Consider the following 20,354-nt stretch of genomic DNA (forward strand, 5'->3'; position numbering starts at 1 on the left):
TGACATTTTCTTAGCATTCATCTTTCCGGTGGAAAATTATAAGAATTAAAGAATTTTTTTTTATGACTAAACAGAGGGTTTATAAAACTTAAGCTCCGTCATATTAAACAATGGTATCTGATCAAGTGTGGAATATGATGCTGCTTCAACTTATTTATTGTTATATGTTATGTGAAGTGCAATGAATCACTACGAAAAGGGCGAAAGCATGGTATTAGATAACGACCACTATCACTCTAAATACATTGCTAAGTTACTGACGTAGACAGGGGTTATCCATATCAGAGATAACAGTAATAGTTATATATACATGTATATACCTATTTATATATTTCAAGAGACAAGTCTGTTTTCCACATAACTGCATAACTAAAATGTGTATATTTCTCACTGAGACCATTGAAGCAACGAAACCGAAGTACAAAATGTACCAGAAATACAAATGTACTGTACTTTTTTTTTATAAATACACTTACTCATATGTAAAGAGGAAATTAACGTATATAATTTTGTTCAAACATATCAAAGATCTTTAAGGTTAATTGATTAATCAATGTGCTTCAATGTTTTTGTTCTAAATTCAGTCTTTTATTTCAAACATTATAGGCCTATTCAGAGAGCGTTTAAAGGGAATTTAATAATAAGTTACATGTGATCAGCAGTAAAATGCACATATCTGCCGCTTTTATAATTGACGAAAATTGATAAAGAGCAATCGAAGTACGATCTACTTAAATTAGTATACATATAACATGTTTTAAAGTAAACATCGATTTATTCTTGAAATTATTATTTTAAAAAGTTTTTATGAAGGGGCCTATTTCTGCTTTAAAACTTACTGCATGATTATGAACTGAGTAATTCCTCTTGCTATTACCCTGTTGGTTGTATTTAATTATTAGTAGAAACTGCAATGTGTAAATCATTGGAATTCTCCTGTCGGTAATGTGAAAATTTTATTCCCTGCGCTTGCCAGGGATTTTGTAGAGTCAAATGTATAAGAAATGGATTTTTTTAGTGTTGAATTTATTGAAAGATGATTGTATATAATATATAATACACCTGTCCATTCGAGCTTTAATCGTGTTCGAAGAGTTGTCCGCCTTTGGTGAAAAAAGTAAAGTTTTAATTTAGTTCTGTGTTATATGATTTATTTAATCCTGAAATGCATATTTTCACCACGAAATATGTTCAGAGTTCTACCTATATATTTACAAAATCTTAATATCACATGCACTGAAATGTAAAATCCATACTGTAATAAATTTGAAAATATTCCGAGTTTGGTTATTTATTCTGTGGGTTACTTTTAGATGAAGACATCTTCAAAATGCTACAAGGATTATACTATAAGGACATTTACTCATTATGAACCAAAAAATGGTAACTATACACTGTAAATCAGGAAGGAGGTCCTTGGTTTTTTTTTTTTCATTTATTTCTTTTTTTTAAGTTCTATATATGGCTCACAAAATTTCTCTTTTTCCTTCTTCCCTACTTCCTTCTTCCTGTACATTGTAGGAGGTGTGTCTTTAAATAATCATTTGCTGCATTATCTAGGTCACTGTTTTGTCTGATGTTTTATTCCTCATCATGTGTGTTTCTATAATATTGATGTACTTTAGTAAAATTTTACAATTGAAGTCAAAATGTGTTACGTTTTGAAAATTATCGAAAAAAAAAGAAATGCATATTTGATTTTATTCATCTTCAATATATGGTTTTATCAATCCGTTAACACGCGATAATCTCCACAAATAAGTACCAAAGCGTAAGGGTTCTACACTTGTGGTGATATGACTTTGCATACTGTCATATATTTAATCGACTTATCCACATACCAAATGTATATTCCATCATTTATAAAACCTTTACTTCACTTGGGACCGAAAATCCTTCACTTGCGAAGATATATGGATTCAGTGAAAACTTATTTACCACATATTTGCAAACGTGCACGATGATAGGCTGAAACAAATTCAATAATTTTTGAAAAAAAAGTTAAATGGAAAGACATCAACAGTTAGATCTCCACTTTTGAAGAGGGGGTGCAAGAGTATCTTTGTGGCTCTCATACAGCTATCTTTTTAAAATCAGAGAAGAGAAGAGACCCTCTAATATATTCCCAAATTAAAAAAGAATATTCGCAGTAAAATTATTAAATCACTTCTTTTCTAGTGATATATTTAATATGGCTGACACAACAATTTCACCAATTTAGCGTTGTGACCAAGCTCATACAGATTAGCTAGATTAGCTAAGCGAAAACAGAAAGTACATGTTAAAGTATTACAAAAGTTACATCGGCTATGCACTTTGTAGATATTTGATGTTGCTCCACTCTGAGGTACACATAGGGTCTAGCTTACACATAACGCAAGCTTCTACAACCTATCCCCAGCCCCTCTACCAAATTCAATAATATTATCGCAAAAGGAGTCAGAAAAAAGTAAAAAAAAAAAAGATCGTTCTCCGAGGTAAACATTTTTTTTTTAAAATCAGAACATATGTCCATCTCTGATTTTGCCATCATACCGAAAAAAGATGTTTAAAACATGTTTAAGATGTTTAATTACGACTTTCAAACTGGAGACCCCCAGGTTCCATCCTTGCTTGCAGCAATCATTTTTCTTGCTTTATATTTTTTTCTTAAAAAAGATAAATTGAATGCTATGATACCAGAAAAAAAAAATTCTAAGTGAAAAAAAAATAAGCCAGTTATTCAATAAAAATATGCAACTTAAAGATAACCGAAAGTTTACTGAAATGTTGGCGTGATGTTTTCCAAAATCTATTTTCGATTTCAAGTTTTAACGGGAAAAGATAAACAATTATCTTAATAGATATAAATAGTGTAAGTTCCTCATACGGACTCATTAGTACTTAACATATATAAATTATAACTTAATTTCAGTATAAGAAAACCAAAAGGAATCGTCAACACGACTAAACGTGAAGATTCCCTTCATTATTACGGGAAGGTAAGAAGTTTTTTTTTTTAATAATAAGTGTGATGTTTAGTCAGTGGTGTTTGTCCAATTAAATATTTATTTCTTCTCTCAAAAAATGTTTTCAATTATTACATTAATTAGAATCTAAGACTTCAAAAACGTGTTTTCTAATTCTTTTCAGAAAAAAAATGGGAAACGAAAACTCCGTGCCAGTAGTTTCTCAGTATAAGTCCCTATGCCAAGCTCTTGCTGGCGATGTTGAGGGAGCCCAGAGAACACAGGAGGAATTTTCCAAGCGATGTCCAATCGTCTCCCAAGCTCGATCTGCCGTAGAGGCAATATGTGGTAACGAAGAGGCGGCGGTAGAGACGCAGGTAGAATTCGTCAGAGGAATAGTCGAGAGTGCGAGAGGTTTCAGTGGTACTCACGCGTCATCGAAAAATGCTATTTGTAAAAACTAAATCTGGTAATTTCCGCAGGAATTTGTTGAATGAAGGAACAAATTAATATCCTTAATGAAACTTTGTGAGACAACTTTACTGTTCTTTCTTGCGTTTGATGATTAATTATATTTTTTTGTTTTCAATTCAATTTAACCATGTTTTTTGCTGGAAATTAAGTTTTGCTTGCTTATAAAAGAAAGATTTTTGTTGAAGCAGTATTTTGTTGTCTTTTGCTATATACAAAGTGTGCTAAACGATGTCCAAAGGACATATATTTATGGTTTTATATATAAAGAATATACATAAATAGCTATGTGTAAATAATTTAACAAGACAAATACACTATTAACATCTTTAAGCAGTCCTGAAAGGTTATCTTATAGGTTAATAATGACTTAGATGAAATGGAGTTAGTTTGACATCTACAATTTACGAAATGATGCAAGGTTGATTAAATTCAACGTTGTTAAAATTCCACGATTTCTAATTAAGTATGAATTGCGATGGTTTTAATTTCAAGCTGCAAGAAATAAAACAAAATTATCACAGATTATTCAATTTATGCCGCTATGAGATATCTGTTAAACTTTACACTGTCGGATAATTCCTCATATCCAAGCCCAGTCTTTCAGATCTGCGCCTTTATCGCAGAGGCAATTATTATACAACCGTTCATTGCGAAATTTTGAAGAGTTATCGTCCTTTTACGGATTTTAGCAAGTCAAAATCTTTTTGTTGAGGCGCCATTTTTGTTAGCCTGGAAGTTCGGCGGAAATAAAACAAGCTAATTCAGAGAATTTGTGTCCCCCGCTTAGGGAAAAAGTAAACCGTGCGCAGTTCGGGAGGGGGGGGGGGGTCGGATCCCCCTGACTTAAGTTGAAAAATTATTAAATGTATACATGTATACTGAAGCAAATAAAATACAATATGGATATAAAGATTTGGCCTAAAATAGAATTATTGGTCTGTGAGTGATTCTACGAGTTTGTAGAAGCCACACCTTGTAAATTTTTCACTTCACATGCTGAGTACTATCATTTAGTAAAAAAAAAATATTTCAGAAAAAAAAAAAATGATACATCGTCCCGGAGTGGAAATTATGTGAAGCGAGAGACTCACTACGCCACGGAATAACTATTTACTATTTAAACTGGTATATGGAGGCATATAACAGATATTTTCAAAATTTAACACAATGCATGGTGCATGTTTAATTTAACCTTTATTAAACACACCCTGTAAGGGTTTTATTCGTGAAAACTCTCTCATGTCCCTGTGCTAAAAATAGCGACATGTAATACAATATATACTTATAAAACAAACGGGGCGGGACACTTTGAGAGGGGTGAGAGAGGTCTTAGGGACTTTTGGTATAAAATTCCACTGCAAAAGCTCAAAATCTTCTTGAAATATCGCCCGGAAAGGATAGTGTTACACAGAGACAGAATGTATATATTTACGACCTTGAACTTTGACCTTTTGACCTCAAAATCAATAGGGGTCTTCCTTAGGCCACAGGAAGTTGTTAGTGAAATTTCATTGCAAAAGCTCAAAGGGCTCTCGAGATATCGTGTGGAAACGAAAGTGTTAAAACAGACAGGATTTGCGAATTTATGACCTTGATCTTTGACCTTTTGACCTCAAAATCAATGTCAATTAGGGAGTTGCTAGCAAAATTTCATTGCGAAAGCTATTTTCGTGTGGTCATTACAGACAGACAGAAAGAACACGGACGGATAATGTTAATATCCCCCACTTTTCAAGCGGGGGACAAAAAACAACTTTTTGTGAGAAAGGGGACCTTCGTACATGTGGCCTAAAAGTAAATCAGTTTTTTGGAGAGAATCATTCTTATGACATTTGGTTTACAGATGGCTTTTGGCAAGCTCCTGTTATTGGATACAGGCTCGACAAAACCCTATGAAGAATCTGAAGCAGTGCAACAGAGCATAAATTGGAAAAGTTTATATAATGTTCTTTCCTGTCAATTGTATTTACATTATAACAAATAATGTTTGTACGTTTACATACTTAGAGCAGGTCTAAAATTACAAATGTGACATTTGGTTTCCTTTTTAAATACAGGCTACCAGTGCAACAGAGCAATTCATTTATATAATCATACTTGTTTACACATATGTACTCGTTACAAATCATGGGTTTCCTTATCGTAAGTTGTCCTTCTGATGTTCAGAAAAGCATTTATGTATAACTGTTTTAACTCCCTTGTTGTTGATGTTCAGTAAAGCATCACTGTATACATGTTCAGAATAATATTATAACATCACTTTATAAATGCTCCCAATAGCATTATAGCACCACGCTATTATTGCTCAGTATAGCATTAAAACATGTCTAAAAATACTCAGTATAGGGTTTTAACATCACTCTTTAAATGCTCATTATAGTATTATACCATTACTTCATTAGTGCTGAGTATATTACAAATTTGTTATTATCCTCAGTTATATTTTTTATAATGCTATACTTAGCATTTATGGATTGATGTTATAGTACTATACAGAGTATTCATATTTGTTTTTGACTTTAGAGATTGATCACTGTTTTTGTTGAGTGAAAAAAAATCGTTTAACAAAATACAATCAAGCAATGATATTTCATTATTATGTAAATCGTTATCTACATGTACATGTATGTAAACATTTCTTTTAAGGACCACCATATTAAACAATCGTATCTGATCAATTGGGAAATGTACAAATTAAACATAGATAAACCCGTGCTGCTCTACCATAGTAAACATTATATGTTCTACAAAGTGCAAATAAATCATTACGGCCAGGGCCGTAATACGGTATTAGATAGCGGCCACTATCACTTTAAATACACAAAAAGCGTTTATGACGTACACAGCAGGATATCGATATCATAGATAACAGTAATGTTTATATATACCTATTTACATATCTCAAGTAAATTCTGTTTTTAACTTGTAAAAACTGCGAGATGTTTAACATGTTTAAGTTTTAAAAATATATCATTTTAAAAATCCTTTCATTTTAAAAGTACAATTTAACTTTTGTGAAAGAAACTTAATATTGTGATTTTTTTAACCTAATTTCATAAATAAAAAATCATGATAATTTAGCTTTTTTTAAAATAAGTATTTTATAATCATTTCAATAATATTCTACATGATAAGATATTTTCCATCGTTCTCAGAGGAGTACATTTCTTTGAATAAAAGAATATGTGCCTGTTCCTGATATTGCCATCATCCCGAAAATCTCATGCGGCTGCCGTTGTGTTTGACGTCAGTGGGCGAGGACTATTGAAATTGGAATGGGAATCCTCATGTAATTTAAGAGGAAGTCCACCGAGTGAAAGTAAAACGTTACGAGAATTCATGTGAACAAACACAATAAATCGGAGTTTAAAAGCATTTAGAATGGATATCATGTGTGATTCATGTGGGAATAAAGCATATGAATCAAGTATGCTAATATATTTCGACAATTTCTTCGCAAAAATTAAAGCAGGCAGGGTGTTTACTTGCCGATCAGCATATCCTCTGTCGTTCGTAATAAAAAGATGCAAAAGTTCAACACTACGCCGCATACTCTGAAACTTAATTTTTGTTTCTATCGAAAGTTCTTATTCCATTGTTTTTGGAAAGTGCTGCTAGAATCGTATGGTTTACGGTAATTGATGCATTTTTTTTCAATGTTATGAACAAAATATAAAAAATTTGGGAAGGTTTCGTATAAAAGTGTTGAATAATTATTTCTGTGATAAGACAATAGGATTCTAGCAGAGCTTTCCATGGTACAGAGATCTTTTTACATAACTATTATTACTAATTGAAATTCATTATCCCCGGGGTAGTGTTAAACTTTTCACTTTTTCATTAAGGCATATTTTCTAATTATAGACGTCAAGTGGTGACGTCGTGGTGAAGTGCTTCCTGTAGTATAAGTCCCATTGAAGCCTATAGAATGCATAATGATAGCAAAAGTTTTATCCTTGATTTTTTCCGAATTATTAGTGCTACATAATTATAAAAAAAGTGTTAATTCGCAGAATTCTGATCTATGTGCTGCCTTAATAAACCCGCGATTGTTTCAACTCTTAAATATCAGAAAATACTCAACGTTGAATATATGTTGAGTCTTCAATGTTATTTGAACGATTAAATATGAAAATCCAACATTGAAAATATGTTTCAGCTTAAACGTTGTTTCAACGTTGAAATATCGACAAACATTCAACTTTCAAAATACAGCTTCAACGTTGTTTCAACGTTGAAAAAAGGTTGATGATTCAACTTTGACACCTCAATGTTGAAACAACTTTAAAACAACGTTGAAATATAGTTACTCAACGTTGCAACCTATATTCCACCTTCTTTCAACGTTGAAACAAGGTTCCGTGTTTGCTAGGTTAGTTACCTTCGTCTGATTTAAGAATGTTTTTCAAGCATTTTATCCAAAATGACTGTAATTTTTTGAATGAAATTTAGAACATGACCCCTGAAATGGAATAAGAAAAACCTTCAAGATATTTATCCTAACTTTCCTTTCCTAACGATATCTCCAGAACATTTTAGCTTCCTCAATGAAAATTTATGCTTATAAATAACCCCCATGGTCTCTCCTAAAGTGTCCTGTCTTATACCCGAGTAACCTATTCCCCACCAAAAAGGATCTGTGCATATTTTCCTTAAGGATAAATAACACAAACAAACTTTTTTTTCAGAAATCAGCAGTATTTCTCATAGATTTACATTTAAATTGGCAACCTGAATAATGTTTACCAAGTAGAGTGGAAGAATTTTTTAAGATTTTGTCATACAGTTAAAAAATTGTGCAACAAAATAAAATCTCAAATCTAAACACCAAGGAAAACCTACGATTTCTTTATATTTCAGGGATTTATTATTTATATAAATAAAAATCAAAATCAGTCAAAAAATATATATCAACCCGCGAATCCATTTTTTGTTTGTGGTAAGTACCCTTAAGCGTGAGGGGCACAAATTCTCTACATAATATGTATCAATATGCATTACTGAGGCTTTATATTAGCCATTTTCGTTTTCAATGCCTTAGAAATATTGATTACTGTATTAAAAAATATGACCAAATTTGAGTTTGATAAAGCTTATTAAGATTTAATTTTCCTATTTATGAGCAAAAAGTACAGGTAGATCAATATGGCTGTAATTCTACATTCAAATATGTCATAATGACATGATAAGTTACACATTGATTTCTGATTACAAAATTTAAGGGAATTCATTGTATGTAAGAGTGTTTGATTAAGAACATTGGTATTTATTAGCCGAGATTCATTTGTAGAGTTTTTTCCTAACGTTAAAATCGATTCACGTGTTTCCGAGAAGACCTAATACAGTTACTTGAATTCCAATTTTAACTTTCGTCTTACCATGTCTGTAAATGAAATATATTGTACTTATCAAAATTTTAAGGGAAACAAAAGATTGGGTCTCGTTAATCACAGCACCGCAAGCACTATTTCTTTTGTTTCTCGAGGACACTTCTTTTGAATCTGAAGACAGATAAGATTAACAAAAAGAAATAAATTGATAAACAACATTTAGACAAGGCTCATCTAAATTAAGTAAAAAAAAACACAAACTGGCAACACAGATAAATAAAGTAACAGGTTACAAGAATGCGCCTGCCAGATGAATTGAAAATGAATGTCGAAAAGTAACTTCCGTCTTCCTATGGTATCTTACGTGCCTTGAAATAATAAACAACCTCAAAAATAGTTTTTATAAGGAGATTATTGTTTTTTTTTAGAAAAACATGTTGCAGTACTTTATTTCACATCAAGTTGTTTACATTTTTATGAATCAAAAATTTAAGGCAATTATGACATCACTTTTGGTTGAACCATTGTATTTGGAACCTGTGTTACTTATTATGAAAAGTAGATAAATGATCATGTTTAATTAATGGCAATCGCAGATGTTAATTAAATGATTTGAAATAGAAAAATCCTGTTTGTCCTAAAATGTCATTATACAAAGGTGCAAAGGGGACCAGCCAATGAAAAAGGAAAGCTGGTTTTAGATACGGGGTTCATGAAAAAGTAGTACCACAACTGCTATATTTTTTTTTTTTTGGTCAAATTTGATATACTTTTCATTACATGAAACATACAACACAAGCTCCCCCATCTGAGGTTTTTTATATAAAAGAAGTATTTGATACAAGTGCATGAAATATACGAAATTGTTAGATAGGCAAGCTGTTGGTCTATGTTTTCGGAAACAATATGTGCTGTAAATTGATGAAATTTTGCAGAAAATGAGAAAATTTGAAAATGGACGTATTTTCCGACCTTACTGTGATTTTTGTGTATGCCAAAAAAGTATATCAATTGTAAACAAGTTAAAGTTAATGTGAAAAAGGCTACAATCTTCTGTACCTACCTTAAGGGAGTCCACATTTAGAAAGGGAGATAACTTTCCAAAATGCTCACATGTTTATTACTCAGAGGAACATTATATGAGTTAAAATATAGAGACCTTTGAGTAGTTTATTTGATCAAACCTAACACATGACAAGAAGTTTCACTGTGACATCACACAAAACATGACTTTTATGTATTCCTCATTATACCAAAAAATTAAATTATTTGCGACTTTAAACTGTATTAGAATAATAAACAACAATACACTTATAAATGCATTAAAAAGTTGCTTATCAGATCCCATATAGCTGGTTATAAACAAATCACTGATCTTGATGAACTTATCAACAGGACCGCATTTCGGTAAAGATTACGTATTTCATGTGCTGTGAGAGGACGATAGAGGAATATTGTAACAATAAAAAATGCATTACATTATTAAACAAAACATTATTTACAGGCTTTAAATACGCTATAAATACAAATTTATTTCCTTTGTTTAGTGCGATTATTCCGTAACTATTGAGAGAATGTATTTCATTGTCGTGTTTTTATGGACAGGTTAGGTATATATTAAATCGAGATACCTCATTAAGTCATTCTTTCATAAGGGCATACACTAAATAAATAGTTAGCATTTTTAAAATATAAATAAAATATAATTTTCTTTACTTGAAAGGTGCTGCTACTTTAAATCAAGAGCATGACTTTATAAGTACATGAAATATTTGGAAAAGGTCAAAGATATTTCAACATGGGCCCATTTACTTAATATTTTGTCTATTATAACGTGAATTCTTTTCAAAGCAGCATCATTTTCCAGAAAGAACAAAGTATGCAGAAACAATAAATAGCTTGAATTTTTAAAGTTCAACTAGTATAAGCCCCTACAATATCGAAATTTGTTAATGATCTACATTCAGTACAAGTACTATGCCTTTATAACGTGACTGTCCATCCATGGGACCAAATTTCATACAGTTGATGCATACAGTTCATGAGTTGGTTGTATTATGTTATTTTTTTTGTAGGTACTTTAAGTTCTGTGATAATAGAACAGCTTACACTGCATGAAAAGTCGGGTTTAATTTTACCTTAAATGTGATTTAAATGCTGCGATTATTTAATGTTTAAATGCATATTATAACATATTGTGGGATCGTAAATGTTAGAAAATAATTAGCATTTAATACGAGTTTAATGAAAAATTAAAAGAACAAATTTAATAAAGTTTGGAAAATTGTAAACTTACTAATACGTTCGGATTTTAGTCTGCCGTAAACAATTATTATACCTCTAATATACAAAACGTATAATTATTATTAAACATGGCCATAAAATTAAGTTTTACGGTCACATTAAATTTGCTCGTTTAATAAAATTTAACGTAGATCTTTACCTCATTATTTTTTGTTAAATTCACACTTTACTTTATAATACTTCCAAAAATAAAGTTATATACGGAGAATTGTAAACTTACTAATACGTGCAAATTTTATTCTTTCATAAACTAATATTAAATCTCTTGTATATGTGATGAAAATGTACGGATTAAACCTTCCCATATAATTAAGATTTAAGGTTGTATTTGATGAAATTTAACATTATTATATTATTGCATAATATTTTTATTTTACATTTATTCCATCAATAATTTGTATGGTTTACAATTGTGGGTTTTTTGGCAAGTATTTTACAATCTTACACAAATCCATTTCTCATTCAATTTTATTAGATGTTATCTCAATAGTGTACAAACAATGCGTTCTAACAAAGTACAAAATATTTCAAATTTAAGCCTAAAAGTCAGAATTAAAAAATTTACAATCATGATTGTAGCTCAATTATAATGGAGTAAATTTCTACATACTAGTAGTAAGTAATATACTGAAGTAATTATAAATAATATAAGAATAGTATTGTATGTAAAATTCAAATCCGCAATAAATCAAAACACAACAGGTAAAAAATGTAGTCATTCTGGACTCCAAAAGACTGCAAAATCTGACTGAAACTGCCCCTATTAAAACTTCTGCATGGGTTGTAAATGGCATTTCAATTTCCCACAATAAATTATATCATACTTTGCATAAAAAGAATAAAAGTTGCCAATAAAAGTTGTCCATTCTTTTTACATGTACATTTTAATAAGACACACTAAGCCACTAACAGAGAAGCCTCACTCGCCCACAAGCAACAGCAAAAGGATCGGTCAGAGACACCACCTTTCTCTTGCTTGGGTATCAAGATCTGCAACTTACTGCCAGCAAAGCTCTTTTAGACCACCCTTATATTGTTTCCCAAGTATTTCAACAATAGATGTCCATTCACTAATTATCCAAGTTCAACTTGAAAAATACTTAATGTTGACTGTGAAAAATACAAGACCCAAAAAAATCCTTTATATCATTTGGTTATGTCAATTCAAATTAAGGAAAAAGTATCACAATTACACAAAACAATAGCAGCTTAAATTTGTTTACAATAGATGTAGCTCATTTCTGTTCCAAATGCTAGGTTTATTGCTTGATGATTGTAATATAACATATCCTCATTAAATCAACGTTACATTGGAATGCAAAACATTTCAATAGTGATATTTTCAACTTTGCTTTAAAATATCAAAAATGAGTTCTGAAACATGCACATATAAAAGTACCGTATAAACATATGTAAAAGTATATTTAACAATTTTTTCAGCCTTAATTACAATTCCATAACTCATAATTCATAAACTCTGTTACTTCAAATGGAAGGAAATAAATTAATATTTTACTCTTGCAATTCTCATTTATTTACTCTTGCAATATCAATTGTAATATTTATTAAAATCACAATTTACCCCTTTTTTACTCAGAAATGTCTCTACCTCATTTGCCTATTCTATTTTTTACATCTATGACTCACTAAGCCACTGACAGAGAAGCCTCACTCGCCCACAAGCAACAGCAAAAGGATCGGTCAGAGACGCCACCTTTCTCTTACTTGGGTATCAAAATCTGCAACTTACTGCCAGCAAAGCTCTTTCAGACTACCCTTGATCATGATTGTCTTATTTTTTCCACAATAATGTCCATGCACTTATTATTTAAGTTAGACTTATACATATATGTGATATATAAATCAAGATTAAAATGTATGTGATTGCAGACCAATAAATGTTTAAACAATAAAATACATAACAGTTTTAATCTGTAATCAAGCATAAGAAAAAAACTTTCACTGTCAAAAATACAACACTAGGTATATTTTTCTTATCTAACTTGAATTTGTGCAAAACAGTAGCAACTCAAATATTTCATCTCTAATAGCCCATCTCTGTTCAATTAATACATCCATAGGTTTGACTCTTTTAGATTCTTTATTTGTCCTAGTTCTTCTTATGCTCTGCCTTTTAGAGTGCTTTGATTTGAGAATGGCACTTTTGGTGTCCTGTTCTTTGAAGACATTCTCACATTCATCAGAACGCAACTTCAGCTTTCTAATTTCATAGATAACATTATCTTTAGAATCATTTTTTGTACTATGAAGATGTAATCAATATTTAAAACTGCTTTTTCTTGCTTCTTCTTCTCTTCATGCCAAGAAGTTTTCAGCTCTGGAGAAGCACACCTAGCTCCTAATTTCTACAATAAACATAAAAATAAATACCCATTTGCCTATATATAAATATTATATGTGTGCTTCCGGATTTATGCAATTGCATATATTAAATAGTAAAAACAAAATCTGAGTTGATTTTAAAATTATCATTTGACCTAGAGGAAGCACAGCTCAATTTTGCTTAATTAAAAATTTACAGAAGACTACTAAAGATATGCCATTTTTTTCAAATCTGCGTAATAAAGACAGATAATTAGCTATAATTTCAGGCCAGCGAGCTACAGATTTCAAAGTGTGTAAATTTGGATCTAATGATTTTTTTCACCATCTTTTTTGGAGTATTTTACCTGCTTGACCTTGAACATGTTGAGGTGCCCTTTTCTCTGCTCCTCCACACTAATTCTTTCATTAAGCAGAAAGATACTATGGATATGGTAAAAAGCTGGCATAAACAAAATATGAAAATTAATAACAGGTGTGGCTCTCCATAGAAAGAATATTCAAAAAAGGAGAAAAAATATACAAACAGGGTATACTTATGACTAACATGACTACAGCAAGAAGATAACATTTTACACAATGAAAAAAATTCTCTGTGTCATCTAGTTAAGTGAATTGCATAAAAAAACATATAATTATATGTATAGATCAAATTTATAGACGACAAAATATGATACGAAACATACATAATGGTACCGTAGTCCTAGCACATGGAATTTGAAGATTTACAAAGTTTAGGAAAATGCAAAGAATAGCATTTACAGCATTTATCATATTAAGACACACATATATATAGTTTCACAGCAGCAAGCTGCAGAATTTGTGGAAGTACATGTAAATTGGGGACTGGTGACTTTTTGCCATCTTTTTTTTTTTTAGCAATTTACCAATGTATTTACCTGCTTGACCTTGAATATGTTGAGGTGCGCAGCCCTTTTCTTAGTGTTCCTCCACGATATTTTATTTAATGTAGCAGAAAGATACTATGGATAAAAAAAAATATGAAAAATTAAAAGCAGGTATGGCATCTCGTAGAAAAAATATACAAACAGATGTATTTATGATATAGAGCAAGTAGATAACATTCATACAATAATAAAATTCTCAAACTTTGTGATCTAGTACATATTATGATATGTATTATATTAAATTTAGAGACGACAAAACATGATATCAAATGGGTGTACATACTCGGAACACATGGAATTTAAAAGTAAACTTAAATGCAAAGGTTAGCATCTACAGCATTTAACATGCAAGTTATTGGGATAATGAACAAGTGATTTAACATAAAGTAAAATATATTAACAACTTACACTGTAGATAGCAAGTTTTTAAAGTGGACAACAAATGCAAACTTCCAGTAAATGGTGGCAATCTCATACACAATAAGTTGTACAACAAATGATTAGTTCGTACCTCATACTGGGTAGCCAAATATCTGGTCAAGTCACTTTCAGGAAGAGAGCCTCAGCAAGTTCAATGTTGATCATTGCCATAGCTACTTCAAACTTTTCTGGCACAATTTCTGAAAGAAAAGATGTATCTTGCAGGGATTTTTATTCAAACTAGGAATAATTTCCATGAATGTAAAAATTTGAAAAGTTTATAGATGACCGACGAATACCAGACACAGAACAGAAAACTCGCTCGGGTCTTAAAATGGCTCAGGTGAGCTAAAATAAATCAATTCATGTGATTTTATTGATCTTATCAGAAAATTTAAGAAATCTTACCGTTGTGTTAATCTTCATACTGCTTTTGTCATTTCTTGTGAGCATTTAGATTCCTGTAAATAATGCACGCATAATTGTGCATCATAGAGTGTGATAGCTATTTTTAATAATTCATGCTTACGTATTTAACGTAAAAAAATTATGCATAGCTCAGAATCCATTGCTATTGTATTTTTAGGATAAGGAAAATAAGAATATAAACCTCGTATTGTCTACTTGGTATATAGCATTTCAAGTTGTTGCAATATTTTTTATACTCTTATGCATAAAGATACAAGTTAATAAAACATTGTTTGTTTATTTGTGATAATAGAAAATTTGAGCGGTAGGGTTCTCACCATTTTCACAAGCTGTCTACATAGCCGGAGTTATGGGGAATCGTCTCAGGCACAGTCCACACTGCAACTATTTAAATAATCAGAATAAGTGCTCAATATATTCTTGAGTAAGCATTAAGAAATAAATAAATAGTTTATTACATTGTACAACACTCTCTGTAAATGCTGAACAGAGGAACACTTTAGTGACAAAAATTCTGAAACCAATCCCAAACGAGAAAATTCTGGTTAAAATCCATCTTTAAGTTAGATGGTTAAAAGTGTTAAATAATTATTACAAAATGTAAATAGCGCTTGCCCAAACGTTTTTACTGCCAGGCATTTTATGTGTACAGCCCAGACTAAGGAACAGTAACATTATCAGTAGCAGAGGCAATTATTCATTCAAGGACACATGATAAAATTTTGTACATTGTTCATACCGCTAAACAGGGTCGTAAATGTCTTCATCTTCTGTTAAAACATAAATTGCATCCAAAGTTTATCATGCTTCTCCTTTTCGAGTAACTCTCTTTCGCCCCTTCCTCCCGTACAACATCATGATCAAGTTCAACATGGCTGCGTGGAACTCTCCAAAAAATTGAATTTCGGCGCGGTGTGTTGTTTTTAAATAAATTGCTTTTCGAGCCCGACTTCGATCCCGATGTACTACAGTGGTAGTCGATAGAGAAAAAATAAGTTATATTCCACAGTTTTGAAAAATCTACATAAGGGTTAAATAAATAAAAATGAGAAATAAATAAATTAAAATGAATAGGGTGCCTAATTTTTTTTTTTTTCAAAAATGTTTCAACATAAGTTTACATTAGGTATAAAGAATTATTTATGACATATTCAAAATACCAAAAATGTACTTAAACTTTAAGTATAAGCATATTTACTTTTACATGTCGATATTCTTAAACGGGACGTATAATTATCTCAATTTAACTATATTATTCTCGACGTATTTTGCATTAAATATGATTATACTTATTTGAAAACTGTATTTAATTATATCACAATATATCTCATGTAAAATTTACCGTTATACATAAATTAAATTCAATACAAGAAATTTACTGGAGTAAACGAATTTATTAAATTATAGTAAACGCGACTTTTCATGCAGTGTTAATAATAAAAATAAATTCAGAAAAAAAGAAATCCCGTTTTTGCACTTGTATGTTCCGTTGATTTCTCATAGTAACCCTTTAAAGTGCTGCGTAGGAATGCTCGATAATATGAAAATATTAGCTTGGTGTGTGTAGGACCCCGAAGTCTTTAAAATAGTCGAGATTTCAAAATGTTTTGAATTAATCTAAACCTTTACATTTCTCTTCATTGTACATTTTCAAATGGGCTGATAATGTGAGTCCAGGAAAAAATAATTGTTTTCTGTAAATGCAAATATTTTTATTAAACTAGTAATCTGTCTTATTACAAAACTAATTATATTTTAAAATAAAATCAACTTTTTTTCAAACAGAAAATGTCTAACATTACTCCCCTTCGGCTTTAGAAGAAACAAGGTAGACAAAAATATGAAGAACTAAGTCTATGTACATAAAAGCAGTGTGAAGTAGATAAATTTGGTTATCTTAAACTTTTTTTTCAGAAGGAAGATAAATTTAATGATGATTACGGGACATTTTCTTAAATAACTTCGTTTTAAACATATTTTCACTCTTTAAGTAATTATTGTTTTAGAAATACTTTCGATTATTACAAATATAACGTTCAAATTAAAAAAAATTATGTAATTATACACCACAAGTCACCTTATATCCAGATTTACCAGAAAACCCGCTTGCTACATGAGGGTATATTTCAACGCTGGCAGATTGTACATCTGGTAAGAGCGACTAGAAAGGCTATTTACGTTAAAAATGGTTATTTATGAAATCATTAAATCAGTACCTATGTAACATATGGTTTAAATGCATTCTTAATACAGTTATTTTTCTATTTGAAGATAAAATGTTACTTCACATAATTTTAATCATAAATCCAAAGAATATATATAGAAGCCTCGAGAACATGCTTTCATCATCAGTTCTTGAGTGGAAAGGGATTATGCAAAACCTATACGCCTTCTTGATTGTAAGTAAACTTCATTAGTATGCATGTGTCCTTTTAAAGATATTTTTTTTTTCTTTGGTTCAGGAATCCCATACTTACATGGACCTATGTAGAGATTCCGTAGAACGATTAGTTTCTAAATGTATTATCTTGCATTATTTTATAGTTTTTATTAAATTGTAAAAAAAAAAACAGATCCTTCATATAAAGCCGCAGTAAGGCATACAAACACACAAATTACAACAAGGACAAGCACTGCCCCTCGAAAATCTCAACAAAAAATAACGATACCAGCTTTAATATTCATAATGAGCTTTTAAACATGTGTAATGTTTGTTCTGACTATTTTGCAAAGTGTTTGGAGCTGTTACTTAAGTTAATAAGTGATTTACCCTATTTTATGTGCATAAGGAAAAGCAATCGAAAGACGGTTAAATTTTATTTAATTCCCGGGCATGATGAAGCTACTCCCAAAACTTTGTATGTTTAGATATCTGTCTTTAAAAAAACACAACTAATTTTTCAGTTGAATATTGTTACATTTTGTATGATCTTTGTAATCACACATATTTATTTTTAATTTTTTACATGTCGCGTGACAAACAGACGATGTAATTAAGTCACTTTGGCCAAACTCTGCAGAAATTTATACATACATATGTAAAAAGTATATCCTTTGCTCGTTAGTACGTATACAGTTTAAAGATATATCAAACTGATATTAATTTTCTCCGAATATATCTAGTTTTAAGGTACTTATCTCGCTAAATCAGATTACACTAACACTTGATTATCCATAATACATCTTCATTGGTATTAAATGTAAAGTAAATTAACTTGACTCGTTGTACTAGACCACTTACAGTACCGACCGAACATAAACTAACAGAAGGATATGGAGTTGACCAACCGTATTCAATATCAACGTCCATAAAATAATACAAAATAGGAGCAGAGGAAACACAGACCTCCGAAACATCAGAGGTGGGATCAGGTGCCATGGAGGAGCGAGCATCCCCTGCTGACCGGTCAAACCCGCCGTCTGCTTCATGTCATGATCAGGAAATAACGGAAAAATCCGTCGGCAATCCATTGTATAAGTAATGGACTAACAATTAGTATGAAAAACGTCAGTCAGCATTTGACTCTATGATAAATTGTATTTGCTGACAAGGTCATTATATCGACCATAGAACTTAAGGAATGATGACATTAAACGAGACTTCTGATATTCTTGTTTCATCAACTTACTTGTCAATGATTTATCTCGGTTTAGAAATTGTTTATACGTAGAGCGTGCTTTTGCGTATCGAATCAGAAAGCGAACCAGGAGAGCACTCCTGATTTGCTCTCTGAGTCCTCTTTGGGTTTGCTCGGGGTCCGCTAGGCAGGGGTAATAAGGAAGCATACAAAATATTCTACGTTGACTAAGTCAGTGCTAAATTATGACGTCATAGTAGGCGAGATGACTTCAATTTTTGAACACAAGGTTTCGTAATACTGGTATATAGAGATGCAATTTTACTTTAGAAAAATGAAGAAAAACGTGTAAAAATAAAAAAAAAGATAAAATGTTTTTATTTTGCTATGCTGCATCTGTTATTTTGATTAAAATCTACCACCGATGACGTCACATGTGTACATCAAATAAGTTGGGAATTGATCATGTCGTGTAAAGAAAATTTGGCTAAGACGTCATGTACAAAGATACGTAAAATGGAGTTTAAAAAGAAATACCGGGAATATTCTTTGATTCATATGAATTTCAGTTCATTAAAAAGGTACGCTAATTTATTTTGATCGATTATATTCTCTTTTGAAAACCATCAGCTATATACGTATCGGCCTTTCCACTGTCATTTGTGACAAAAATAATGCAACAGAACAACAATAAGCTGGATATTTCAAAACATAAGATTTGTACATATGGAAAGTTGGCCTTATGACAAACTTGGAAAGTGCTTCTAGAATCCCGAGTAAAGATTGGTTTTACGAAAAATTTCGGTTCATATGTATAAAATTCAAAAGATAGGGTAAGGTTTCGTGCGAATGTGTGGAATAATTATTTAACTGAAAGGACAGTGGGATTCTGGCAACACTTTTTAGACAAAATAGATATTTTTCAACTATATTATTTACTCAAAGAAATTATTAAACTCCGGGGTATTGTTGTTCTGTTAGCTTTTTTATTACGAAAAAAAATAATAGAAGTCACGTGATGTCGTGGTGGTAGTGATAGACACTCTTTTTTTGTATGCAATAATTAATAACAGTTTACGTTTATCAGCGGTTTTTAGTAATTTTTCAAATTTGATTTTCTTCAAAAAGTCTAATTTTCCCGAGAAGTGACTTATATGCTTCCTTATCATACCTGCAAGGACTGACCCCAAGTGAACCAAGAGCGGACCCAAAGCGCACTCGTAGCGGAGCCCGGGTAACCCCAAAGAAACCCAGAGTGCGAACCCCAAATTTAGTTGCAGTCCCATCAAGCGAAGGCGCGTTTGGTATTACTTTAGAGCTGTCAGTCAGGATTAGTGATTAACCAATCAGTGCTTCGATAGAATTGTATAGATTAGCTACCTTTTGTATTATACAAACCGCTCAGAATTAAGTAGTTTGAGTATTCTATAAAATTTAAACTTTCGCCATTTAAATTGGTTATTTTGAGCTAATTCACACGATTCTACGATGATTACATGTATTATGATAATATTAGCGTTCTTATATCATTTTCATAGTTTCTTTACGCTCAGTGAGATTAACAAACCCTTTCTCCTCTTTGAACGACACTAAAAGATAATTAGAAAAAAATTGGAATCC

The 20,354-nt window shown here is 31.1% G+C and overlaps 2 long non-coding RNA genes across 2 annotated transcripts; one reads left to right on the forward strand and one right to left on the reverse strand.

Annotated features, from left to right (window-relative positions):
* The first annotated feature begins 2,852 nt into the window (after positions 1 to 2,852).
* LOC134247458 (uncharacterized) lies at positions 2,853 to 3,606 on the forward strand. Its single transcript, XR_009987857.1, has 2 exons — positions 2,853 to 2,981; positions 3,093 to 3,606. It is a non-coding gene; the product is annotated as an uncharacterized LOC134247458 (long non-coding RNA).
* Positions 3,607 to 13,908: 10,302 nt separating this feature from the next.
* Positions 13,909 to 16,112, reverse strand: LOC134247459 (uncharacterized). Its single transcript, XR_009987858.1, has 5 exons — positions 15,896 to 16,112; positions 15,474 to 15,540; positions 15,136 to 15,188; positions 14,819 to 14,927; positions 13,909 to 14,382 (listed from the first exon to the last, which is right to left on the reverse strand). It is a non-coding gene; the product is annotated as an uncharacterized LOC134247459 (long non-coding RNA).
* Positions 16,113 to 20,354: the final 4,242 nt, after the last annotated feature.

The sequence above is a fragment of the Saccostrea cucullata genome, unplaced genomic scaffold, assembly GCF_032062105.1.
Source record: "Saccostrea cucullata isolate Sc308-1 unplaced genomic scaffold, CSIRO_AGI_Scuc_v1 ctg11630, whole genome shotgun sequence".
Taxonomy (NCBI): Eukaryota; Metazoa; Mollusca; class Bivalvia; order Ostreida; family Ostreidae; genus Saccostrea; species Saccostrea cuccullata.